The 12,315-nt window shown below is 39.2% G+C and overlaps 1 protein-coding gene across 3 annotated transcripts in view; it reads right to left on the bottom strand.

Annotated features, from left to right (window-relative positions):
- Window positions 1–12,315, bottom strand: part of EGFR (epidermal growth factor receptor) — a 158,934-nt gene that overhangs the window by 112,324 nt on the left and 34,295 nt on the right. The window lies entirely within an intron of this gene.

Below are 12,315 nucleotides of genomic sequence, written 5' to 3'. Positions count from 1 at the left end.
AGAAGAATTTTGGAATTATTAATACATGTGTTATTAACACATGCTAGGCCTAATCAGAAGAAAACCCTATGTGTTTGAATCATTTACCACAATAGCTTGGATTTTTTCTGAAGTCTCAAAGTAAACAGGTCTCCATAAAGGATTTTTATAAAAATAAATGTATGATAACAAATATTGAGAGAGCTGTATTTATTTACCTTTTAAACCGTAGGAAGCACTAATGTCTTATTTCATAACATTCTCTACAAGCAAGAAGACTAAACCCAGCATTTTGGGTGGGCTTGTTTTGGTTTGTGAGGTTTCTTTTTAAAAAATAATTTTGTAATTTAATCACTTATTTCTAGAATACTGGGCTTTGAAGAAAATGTCAATTGTCATTAATTGACCTGCTAAAAATGGAATAAAATATGTTCTTGTTTGCAAGTACATACAGGATCTTCAATTTGGCTTTAACCAGTACTAACCAGCAGGGTTTACTCTCAAAAAACATGCTCCAGAAAACAGACTTAAGTACACAGGCAAATGTCTTTGCTTGCCATCTTTTGTTGCAAGTAATAAAACTTCGAAAGTTTTCTGCATTTACTGAAAGAAGAGCATGAAGAAAGGACTCTGGTAACACACTGTAATTCACAACAACAATATGGTGTGGAGATCACAGAGCATAATTTAAAGCCATGCTAATACATCCACAGTCTCATGAATTGCCATTAGCAACAACTACAATTCCTATTCCCCATCCCCAGAGAGTTCAAGGCCAAGCTGAATGGGACTTTATGCAAGCGGAAAGTGTTCCTGCCCATGGCAGGGCAGTTGGAACTGGATTATCTCTATGATCCCTTCTAACCCCAAACATTCTATGACTCCATGAAGGACACAAGTAGCGATGGAGCACGTTTGCTTCCATCACCTTCCAGTGTTCCCACTCAGCCATGCCAGGCCACGGAGCAGCTGATGGGTATCTCTGTCCACTACACCGACATTGGCCGTCCCAGTGAGTCAATCAGCTCCACGCCTCTCACTTTCCTCCCAAACCTGAGTCACCCTGGAGTTTTCAACCCAAGGAATAAGCCCATCCTAGCTGTAATTTCAATGGGCAGTGGTGGAACCAGCAGCTGGAACCAGCTTAGAGAGTTTTCTCATAGAGGTGAGCTTGTGTGTGCTGCCTCCTCAACCCATTCATTCCCCAGACGAGGAAGCAGCAGACAAAGTAAGGTGTCCTCCCTGGTCAAGTATTAAATAAAGGGGATAAAATCATCCATTCTTTTGAAATGTTCCTACAAGTTATACTACTCAAGATACCATAAATCTCAGAAAAACTAACCAAAACTCCCACCTTAGATGAAAAAAATAAAGGCCTTAGATTAAAAAAATGCCATCCTAGATTAAAAAAATAAAGGCCTATCTTGGATAGATAAACTACTGAGAAAGGTCTAAGGAAAAAAAAAAGCAAAGTTTTTCCAATGAACCATATAGGTAAGGGAAGTGCGTTATTTTTGAAGCTGTATTGATTTTTGATGTTTTCTTGCCTCCTCTTAGATTCAATCAGCTAAAAATTAACTGCTCAGAAGTGAAGGATAAATATAAAAAGATGAAGCCACTCATTCATGGGAAGCAAATCTGCTTGGAAAGCAGCAGCAAATACTCTGCTTGATCCACTGCCCAAAAGAACTTTAAATGTGTGAAAGAGTACAAAAACTTATGTAAATAAGTAAGTTTTTGTAAGCTCTGTTCTTACAAAATCTTAATATTCTGGACTCACGTTGCTAACTTTGTGACTTGAGGGAGTTGAGCAGCTGGTCTGTCACACAAGAATGACCCAGCGTCTTGGACACAACATAGACTAAACAATGATAGCCCACTTTCAGAACCTGGCAAGTGTCCCTGCCTCACCCCATCCTTCTTTAACCACAGGCTCCCTTCCTTGATCTCTTTATTTAACATTCACCACCTGCTTACTGATCACTGCCTAAAAACTGCCTTAGTTTCTGGAGCTGTAAGAATGCTGTTTCTCTCACAACCCAAACCCCTTGGTTTTATCAGAGAAGAATGAAACCATCTCTTGCTCTTTCTCATAATTTGTTTGAACAAACAATGCTTTCAAGAAGAAACAAAAGACATTCACACAAACAAATTAATGAATGAAGACAAATTCCACTTGAACTGACCATCCCTAAGTGGATAAGTATTTTCTCTTATAGTGCTAGCACTGCCCAGATGAAGGGGCTGAAGAGGTTTGTGAAATAATTGTGATATCCTCATGGTGCCCACCTTGCTTCTCCTCTGTCTTCTCTAAGGAGAAATAGTGAGTTTGTAATTAATTACTTAACATTGTAAAGCAGTAATTCTGCTTCACGTATCTTTCCCCTTGGAATTTAGCTAAGGTCAGGTATTGATAGCATCTAATGAAAAACTTTGAGAGGACTTCATTATCAGCTATAATTTTCAAACATTTATTGGTAAAGAACAGAGATGCACACAAACACAGCAAGGAAAATAAGCAAGGGAAAACACAGCAAAGGAAAAAAAATGTTAAAAGCCCCTGTTTTTCAGGAGTACCATCAGAAGTTAAAGTAACAGGAGGAGGACATTTCCTGTCCCGTAGCTTTCCCATATTGATCCCCTCTCCCCTCCTTGCTGGATGGTATAGAGGGAATCCATGCTCCTGTTTATGTGCTTCCACTCCAGCCCACTGGAGCTCAGATATTTTACAGGCAGCCACCAAACAGTCAAGTAAAACATGGCAGACCCAGCTACTGGGGTCAAACCAAGTTAACCTGAACAATGTCTGATGGGCCAGAAGAAAAAGAATGGAGATGGGAATACAGTTCCAAAATTCACCCTAGGAAGTTGACTCTGAAATTGAACACAGCTCTTTCACTTGCTCTAGGAACTATGAGCCATGCTGGAATAAAGCATGCATCATCCCTACTTTCCTTATAGGTATTTCCATGGGTTGTCCTAGAACAGGATCTTCAGGGCCGTACTTCATTATCAGCCTAAGCATCACCTCTTCTAAGGGGACCTTGGTCATGCCAGGGACCATTGGTAACCCACCCCGAGAATAAGCATAACAGGAACTCACCTCTTGAATGTCTCACAGATAGTGGAGACACAGTTTTACACAGGCAGTATTTCATGCAACAAATCCTTTTTTCAGCGGCACTAATTCACTATCCCCAACAATGTCATGGAGAAGCATGCTCTCCCATTTCAGAGCATGCACATTCTCTAACTACAGGGGACATTAAGCTTCCATAAAGACTATTTTAAGAAGTCAGCTCATCTCTTTTTTTTTTTTTTTTTTAATTCCTATACTCTACTATGAAATGGAACAAAACAAGACAATTTGTCATTAATCTGTCAATTCAGATAGACCCACTGAGCTAAGATAATGGCATGTATTGAGTGGTACAAGACTTAAGAATTATGCTGAGCTGAGAATGTGTTAAGCTGCCGTGAGAAATTTGTGGTGTCTCAGCATGGTATCACACTGAAATTTCCATTCAAGGGAGACTCTCTCAATCAGGATGTATTAGAAATGATCTAAGGTTTCTGGTGTTACATGAAAAGCTCTCAAAGAACCAAATTTACACCAATGCTTCAGTTTTAGCTTTCTATATTATAGAGACTATGTCAGTGGTTGGTCAGATATTCAATGCTATCACAGCATAAACAAGTAAAGACACATAAGCAAAAGTAAATTAAAAGATGCTCCAAAATTGAAACACAAATATTAGAGCATGTTGGAAAACAAGCAGCAAGTCAATATGGAATAAAGTATTCTGGTCATATATGGCAGACCATAGGAAAGTGATGAACAAGCCTCATCCCTAAAGCAAAACCAAAAAACTGTATTTTTCCTTAAACAAGTGTTGGAGGACTTGTAAATAAAGGTTTTGTCTAAAAAAACCCAAAAGAATAAGTACCTATCTGCTCTTCTAAATGAGAAGTAAAATCTCCAGCTGTAGCTAGTGGCAGCCCATGATGGGCACCAAATCCTCCTCCCTCCTCAGCCAGGCCTGCTGCTCATGTGCAGCATACACTCTCCCAAGTCCTCCAGCATCACCCACCCCCTCGCATTGCTCCCTCTCAAATTTTTTGGCTCAAGGCTCACCTGCCCCATGTTACTTCTATGACATGTTTGATCTGTGTACCCAAGTTGCCATGGAGTACGACAAAACTTTGTAAATCTCCACTGTTCAAACAGATTCTCTCAAAATGTGTCATTTTAATGCATTTTTCTCAGCCTCCTTTTACATACCATCTCTCTGCCCTCCTTCTCGCCCAGCCCTATCTCTCTTCCCAGTACCTTCAAAAATAGTATATGCAGTAAGAAGTGAAAATGCAGCAGTTACTCACTTGTTAAAATATTTATATTTTTCATTTCTGCTTTACAGATTGAGCCAGTAATGCTCTCTGACCTAATATTTTAAAAGATGTGGAGCTGTATGTTTTATTTAATCTAAAAAAACCATAAAATGAGTCCATGGCATTTGGGAGAGACAAACACAAGTGACAGGTTGGAAGATGGGACAAAAAGAATGTGCTGGCTATTTCTTTTTGTGATATAATCCTGCTTTCCAATCCTTTCTTGGGAATGTTTATTTTTGTGTTAGCACCACAAATTATCTTAGCTGCTCTGTAAATATTTCTATTAATTTCCTAGTTTAGTTTAAATTTCATTAGTATCCTAAATACAGAAAAAAAAGGGAAACTTTAAACAATCAACAATATGCAGAGAATTTTTCCTGGGATGCTGGAAAGGCTCCTATTTGGTACTGGACCCACTCCCTCCAACAACTGGGAAGTGCTTTCAGTAGCCTGCTCTTAAGCAGTTAAAGAAATTCCCCCCAGAACACTATAAAGCTGGAGAAAAATGTAACTAATGTGCATGCAAAGATGTGCATTTTCTGCAGCAGCAAGTACAGGAATTAAGAACTGCTTGGGTTTCAGCGGCACTAACATTACTTGAGCATAAAACATCAGTCCATATGGAAATAATCAGTTAAAAGAACACTGAAGGCTTGGTCCGAACTTTCCTTCAGTATAGCAGAAAAATATATTACTTTTCAACTGTACAAATGACCTTAGCTCTTTTTTTGTCTTTTCCAGTAGAAAACTCCCACTGTTCATTAAAGCACCTCACATACAAAAGAGGCCTTAAAAGGAGAAGTGGCTCTTGCCTACGAGCAAGATGGATTATCTACCCTGCCCCTACCCCTACAGTCTTCTCAGCTCATGAACTGGGAAAAAGAAATTATTACTGCAGGTCTACTCTTTCTTCTCTTCATCTCTTTAATTTTCCTCTTTGTTTATCTTTGCTTTTCACAGCATTAGGCTGAACTGAGGTTGGATAATATGTCATCAAGTGAGAGCTGAAGTTAATACCTATCCACAGGTTTTAACTTATTTTCTTTCCTGTTTGGCAGTTCTCTAAAAAATAGAGGGAAATGGGTCTTCAGGTGGACAGTTACTGTTTCAGACTTTCACTGCTCTGTGGCAGATCCACAGATGTGCAGTAATTTAGCAAAGAGCCCAGGCAACAGAGCATCCACCCATTTCCTCCCCCTGCATCTCCTGGCCCAAGCTCTGCTAGCAGAGGCTGATGGACCCAAACACTGAAACTCTTGGCTTACATTTCCTTCCTACCCTGAGCATGGCACCTAGGTTTTAATTCCTAGCAGGTTCACTGTCCACAGCCTATTTATTGAGCCAGAATTATAGGTGCCATACGAGGGAAGCAGACTATCACATGGGCATAAGGAACTCTGCTTTACCTTGTTAATTTTGCTCATTTCTAATGATCCATCTTCAGGCAAGGCTTGTTTTTTCATCTTCTCCAATTCCACAGATGAAGATTCCAAGTCTATCTTCATCATTCCTATTGCAGAGACAGTTTTCTACCCTTGAAGTCCATGTTAGTGCAGATAAAATGCTGGACAGAGCAATGAATGAAGAGGGCTGATCTGAGATGATAGCTATGAGCATGGACTGGTGCTGGAGGAAAACAACAGCCTCCACCAGTGCAGCACAGACACATTTGCAGCACAGAGCAACAGCTGGAGGAAACTTCATAAAGGCAGGAGGCAACGACACCAGCAGAAAGCAGAGGGGCAAACAGCTCCTCTTTTCCCCCCTTCTTGTTGGCACTGGTGATGTTTATTTTACCAGATCCAGATATTTCACAAAAGGGTGTAACAACCTCTGAAATAAACTCTAACTCAGGTTATTTTCATTTATTCAAACAGTGCCAGTACTGAATTTATTTTCCACAGAAAGACTCAAGACTGTCAAGAACTGGCTGCTTCTTACATCAAAGAACTAAAAATTGCTTTGGCCCTTCACAGACAACTCGAATTACTTCTAACTCACCCAGGTTTTGCTATTTAGCCTTCACTCAAGAACTGACTTGCCACAAAATTTCACTGGCTTGCAGCTCAGGAACCAGGCAGAGTCTTCCAGCAACTTTTTAATTCCAGAGCCACAACATACCTATCCTTGTTGTACTAAAAAAGAAGCGATACCAAAGCCTGATGTTTGACAAGGGAAAATGGGCTCTTGGTAATGCTGTCCCTTGAGACATTGCTGCTGGAGCCATGGTGGGTCATACTGAACCCTCCCACCTCCCTCTTTGGCTTGAACAACAGGACTAAAAAGCTGTGGTTCCCCCGTCACCCATGATGAGAGTCCCATGGGAGGACATGAGGGGTTCAGGTCAGCCACAGGCACATGACAGCATTTCTGCTGGGTTACCTGGGGCAGGTGATGTGACATTTATTTTCACTCAGTGCGTTCACACCATCTCCTTCATGACAGCTGCAGAAGAGCCAGTATCTGCTGAGGCACCAAGCCAACTGGTACTGAATTACATAATTCAGCTTTTTTTTTTTTTTTTTTTTTTTAGTTTTTCTTTTCTTTTCTTTTCTTTTCTTTTCTTTTCTTTTCTTTTCTTTTCTTTTTTTTTAATTTTAAATAAAAATCTTAAGACTGGATGGGCAAGGGACAACAAAGTGGGATTTATCTCTTTGTGAAGCCATTACAAGCCAAAAATAGTAAGCTGGGGAGAGGCACCCACACAATATAGATCAAACTGCCCATCAGACTTGGCCACTGTTTAATACTGCAGCTCACCCTTGTCCTCCCAGCCATGCCTCACAGAAGCCTCCCACAAGAAACAACTTCCCCAGTCTGCCAAAAGACTTAAGAAGATCATGAAGCTCCTCCCTGAAGAGAGCCTGAGGCTGAGGGCTTGTATGCAGCTAAAAGGAAGGTGTCCTGACAAAAGTACTCCCTGTCATTGCCAGGACATGCCACCTACGATTCCTCTTCTGGAGCTGGGTGTGTATTATTCACAGGACATTTTGCAGGTGCCATGACCCCTTCACCTTCCCTGTCCCTAATGCATTTTCAGTGTTTTCAGACCTCTGACTCCACTATTCCAGTGCGGTTCCTGGTCTAAAGAGCTCTAAAAGAAATAATCAGCATGAAAAATATCTTTCTAAGGAAGAGAAACTCTCCTGTAGGCACTTGAAAGCCTCCTGTTTCAGCTGGTACAGTAAGGTAATCCACATCTTCATTTTAACTCAAACTCTTAAACAATTTTATTTAACTAATAAAGCCATTCTTAATAATCAGCCTATTGCTGGGTTCCAAAGCCAAGGCATAACACAAACATCAAGCAGATTTTTTTTTCAAACATTCCCAGGCATTTCTTCGAGGGATCTTTAAAAGAGCATATTTAGACTCAAGGAAGTGGAAGTATACATTTTAAAAAGTAGATTGCTGCGGATACACAGAAGAACAGAGAAGAGTTTGCAAACTTGGTTTGAGAGAAACCCCTCCAAGCCCCAAACCCAGTGGTCTTCAAACTGTAAGTGCAGACTCACTGCTGGAGAATGCATGAAACAGCAAATGGACAAGAACTAGAGCTAAGCTTTTTGCCTCCTACAACCATCATTTTAGGTAGCTGAATCTGTGATAAGCCTAAACTGCAGAGCTATGCAGAGCTAGATCCAGGTTTTTGGTCTAGGTATGGTTTTATTAAAAAGTGAAAATGCACTTATATGCTCATGCATGTAAATGTTTGGAGACACCTTCTATTTTATGAAAGGATCTGCTGTTATTACACCAGATGTCTCCCCATTTACAAGAAACTATAATAAAAATTCCACTTCTGTTCTCCTTGTATTTCTGAAATGTAGGCCTAAATAGTTTCATCATTTTACCTTAGACCACCAAACGAAGTTCCTTTGGTGGCACTATATTTAAGAAATCTGGTGGCCTTCCTCACCTGCAAACTATCACTGCAAAGACATTTGAGATAGCATAAAAACTACTTTTCTCATATGGAATTTACGGCCTTAAAAGACAGAGATTTTCTGAAAATATTTAAGCCCCAATTAAATTTAGTAGTAAAATCTTCAAGCTATTGAGTGAGCTTTAGTATGAATTTCAGATGTTTTCAGGTACTATGAGGTTCTCCTTGAGCAGAAAATGCAAAAAGAAATATGGAGTTAATCCTACACTGGTTGGCTAATCCCTGTTTTCCAACACAAGTATGTCCACTGGCAGATGTAGGCAGGAAGCAAACTATAAACCAAAGGTTAAAACCATTACAGGGAGAGAGCACTGCTATAGAAAAACCCATCAAGATAGTAACTAAAGGAAAGAGTTTTCCAACTCATGATTTCTCCCTGCTCTTTTATAGAGTTTATGTATCAGTTCTTTTTTTTTTTTTTTTTTTTTTTTTTTTTTTTTTTTTTTTTTTTTTTTTAACCCCTATTTAATTTATTTTCTGACAGTGCTGATTATGAGGTTCAGGTCTTCAGGTCCCCGGGGTAGCAGTGTTGTAATGACAGTTGATGACCCAGCTTCAGCAACTGCTTAAAAATGGAAGTCAATCTCAAGAGTTTTGTATAATAGCTCTCCTTCCTCCTGCAGATCCCCTCCCTCATCTTTTACAAGGACTGTCCAAAATGCCTTGTCTACCCATCTGCAAGGGGAAGTGGCATGGGCTATGCAGGCAGTCTCACCTATAGTCACTCAAAAGTTAGGAACTTTAACAGAGAGGACACGGCTGGGAGGAATAAAGCCCCAAACTCACAATTCAAGCATGCTTGACATCACAGGGGAGTAATGATGAAGGGAAAATAATCAGAAATTAGCAAAAGGCAATATAAGGGCAGTGGTTATTTCTTGTTAATTAAGTTTTTTTTCTTAATGCGTAAATTGACCCCATCTGTTTTTTTCATTCAACCACTGAAGGAAGAATATGGGCCACAGTTTAATAACAGTGTTCCCACGAGACTTGGCAATCCAGCATTATCTCAATACTTTGTTTCAAAACTGAGAAGAAGGGGTAACAACTCAAAAGACCATAAAAGTACCACATGACAAGCCATCACCTTTTGCAGAGACCTGTAGGATAAGAGTAAATTGACAGCAGAAAGGAGAAAAAAACAAATATAATCCAAGATTAAACACTGATGAAAGAGTGTACATTGTGAAAACCAGTTCTAGCATAGCTGCAAGCAGCAAGAGAACTATGCCACTGCAGCTCATGACATGAACTTTGATGGTAACCATGGAGCACTAGCAACATTGTAAGAAAGCCACAGATCAAGGATACTGTATTTTAGAAAAAGTCCCTCTAGATAATTCTTTTGAAATATCTTCAGATTAAACATTATGGAAAATGAAAAATGTAACAATCTTTCAGCAACTCTGCAACATAATATTCTAAATGCTACCAAGTCTTTAAAGAGTGATACTGAACCCACTTGAATCCCTGCCTGACTGAGGTAGCCATACTCCTTCTTCCAACAAAGACAAACACTTCTTCACAGGAACCCATCTTAAACATTACTTTTACACCAGTCAGCTTTGGGTATAAGCTTTAAGGGTTAAAGACTGACAATGTTATGTCTTAACAGCTATATGCATACTGACTGAAACCTTCTTTGTGAACAAAATAATCGTTCTGTGTTATTTGCATTTTAGTACTTTTAATACAGATTTTGAAGGTTGTAGCCTTGCTTTAGATAAAAGCCTTATTCAGAACTTATTTATAATAGCCTCTTCCTTAAAGTAAAAAAGTTGTCATTCATATTTCTCCTACACACCTTGGGACTAAGGTAACCAGCCTTGCACATTACTTTGGTCCTCTAATTTGGGGTTACAATCATAAAGCATAAAGTGATTTATTGCCCTAGAATACTCTATGAAAGGTGCCCAGCTCTGAAAATGGGCTCAAAAAAAGGGAACTTTCATCACCAGGCTCATAATAGAAACAACTGAAAGAAAAGGAGGAATAAAATAGAAAGCACATGCACAACAGAGATGTTGTAGGAAAAAATCTGCTTGTTTCTAACACACTGGTGAAATTGGTCAAGACCATCACATCTATTCTGAAGCACAGTTCTCACAAACACGGCCATAAGCAAAGCCAAGGATCAAGCAGAAAGGAGGAAAGGTATAAAGACTTCACCCCTTTATCCATGCTGACCACAATGGAATATACCCTCATACTTTATGAGAGGCTGAGGTCCAAACACATACCCCCCCCAAGAGATCTGTGACCCTTCTTGTCTGAGCGCGAGACATGGGGATGTGCTCAAAACAACTCGGCACCAGCTCCTTGAGAAAGCTGTTCCTATCTTACTGCATCCATTTGCTTCAGGACACAAGCACAAATCCCATTGCAGATTTTTTCCTGAGAAAACAAGAGACCTCATTAAAAAATAGAACAAGAATAAATCCCACAAATCAGATGCCTTTTCAGTAGATTCCAAAACCCCCCAGATATTAGAAAAAATTTAGTGAATGTAGATGGAAACTATATTTTTGGAAACACAAAATTCAAGCATGTGTAAATTGAGAACAGCCAAGCACTGTCCACCCTGCAGAAAAATGCCTCCAGAGCATTCTCTCTCAGCCCTGCAGTTAGAAACAAATCATTTTGCTATACAGGCAATCAAGTTCTAAGCAGAAATTCTTGCTTTTCAATTGTCATATCAAAATCAATGGTGAGTTCTGCAAAACAAAAAACCATAGTAGCTTGGTCCAGTGGGACTTTATGTGACTACAAAATTTATAGAGATGAAATTATAATACTCTCAGGGTACTTTCTGGTAGCAATTGTTGGATGCAGCTAGTTATAAAATAAAGATAGAAAAATCAAGTCTGAGAAAGCTTTTGATATGTTGTATTTACCATGGAAATGCATGTAATAAAATGGTACACTGAAATGGAAGAGTGGGAAAAATCCACAGTTGCCAAGGAGGAAGCAGCATGAACAAATAACTCATTTTCCTCTAAACTTCACTTATGAAAGAAGGTGCTCTAGAGATCCCCAGTGGTAAAAGCCACTACGTAACAACTCAAGAAAAGGCTATGTTATATAGAGCAAATCTTGATAAAGATTAATTACAAAACACTGTGGAACAATAAACTTTCCTTTGCCATGCTCAGTTGCCATTTTCTTTTAAAACCTCATGACCTTCTCACTGTGCCCTTGAATTGTACATTAGTTATATACAATATATTGTGAACTAAAATGAACAATGATCACCCATGCCCAAACTTTATACATGGATTTAAAAAAACATTGGCAAATGGGCTATTAGAAGTGTATGCACTGTATTGATTCCCCCTTAAAGCAATTTACAGTTAGACAGCACTGTTCACTCAGTAGCTTTAGAACAAAAATTGCTTGTATTTATCTTGTTGGCAAGGAGAAAACACATCAATGCATTTGAGCTGAGAGTTGTATCTTGTTAAAACAGTGCCAAAAGACTGTCCATTGTATCTAGCACAGACCTGCACGTGTGCTAATGTGACAATACTTTAAAAGATTAAGATTATCTATCATAAGAAAGAAATATTTTGCCATCCAATTGCATTTTCAAGTGTTTCCCTATATTCTTCATTCCTCAGTGAGCCTTCAAGACAAGCAGTTACAGAAAACACTTTCACTGTAAGACGTCTAGAGGTTTAATAGTGCATTTAATCAAGACCAAAATATCTTTATATATGATTTTTTAGCTGATGGTCCCAAGAGCAAAAAGAACATATTATCAGGAAAGACATCTACAGAGGCCAGGAGAGGAACGAACAGGTATCTTGATGGACAAAACAGTGCACAAATCTAAAAAGGAAGTCAATGTGACTAGCTCCTTACAGTACTGTGGTTCAGGACAAGTTCCCAAATATGCCTTCTTCCCTCACAGGCTTCTTCATAGACATCTTTTTCCAGGTCCATTGTTGGAATTATTAGAAAAATGGAAGAGTATTGCATTTTGCTCAAGTCAGTGAGAA

Source organism: Vidua chalybeata, chromosome 1 (genome assembly GCF_026979565.1).
Source record: "Vidua chalybeata isolate OUT-0048 chromosome 1, bVidCha1 merged haplotype, whole genome shotgun sequence".
NCBI lineage: Eukaryota > Metazoa > Chordata > Aves > Passeriformes > Viduidae > Vidua > Vidua chalybeata.
This window is presented reverse-complemented; position numbering and strand designations above follow the sequence as displayed.